Consider the following 641-nt stretch of genomic DNA (forward strand, 5'->3'; position numbering starts at 1 on the left):
AAAAAACTTTGCTCTTGTTCACTAATGGCTGAACAGGGTTCTCATAGGACTCATTTTTAGGACTGAAAAGAAGAAATCTTATGAAAATAAGTTCAGAACATATTCTAAATTCATTTGCTGAGCTTCTGAAAAGACTAGAAAACATAAATAGTCAGACACTTGTTTAAATCTATTTCAGTACTTTTCTGTACTAGTCTGAAAACCAATAGCAATGTGTCCCTGGTTTTCTTACTAAAATACACTAGGAAAACTAATTTAAAGAAATTGATTATTGCCTAATAAATAACAGATGAAGTAGCCTGAGTGCCTTTGTCATCAGAAATCCACTGTTGTATAGTATGGAGAATTTGGGCTCTGTTCTTATGTCAACAATTACTAGCTGCATGATCTCAGGCAAATTACTTAGTCTCTGTTGGCTGTTCCCTAACTTTTAAAACTGGGCTGATAATATCTACTGCACTATCGTTGCTGGATTAAGTGGATAATGTGTGCAAAGAACAGCTGAGTTCTTGGTAGAGTATTATGTGACAGCAGGGCAATAAAATGTGTAGAGAAAGCAGTCTAAACCACAGCCCGGATTGCTTCAAACCCAAGTCCCCCTTCACAGAGAGTCAGTCAAATGAGCCTTATCCTAGCCCAGC

At 37.0% G+C, this 641-nt stretch overlaps 1 protein-coding gene across 1 annotated transcript in view; it reads left to right on the top strand.

Annotated features, from left to right (window-relative positions):
* SGCG (sarcoglycan, gamma (35kDa dystrophin-associated glycoprotein)) overlaps positions 1 to 641 on the top strand; it is a 63241-nt gene that overhangs the window by 30579 nt on the left and 32021 nt on the right. The window lies entirely within an intron of this gene.

The sequence above is a fragment of the Galeopterus variegatus genome, unplaced genomic scaffold, assembly GCF_000696425.1.
Source record: "Galeopterus variegatus unplaced genomic scaffold, G_variegatus-3.0.2 Scaffold3160, whole genome shotgun sequence".
Classification (NCBI taxonomy): Eukaryota; Metazoa; Chordata; class Mammalia; order Dermoptera; family Cynocephalidae; genus Galeopterus; species Galeopterus variegatus.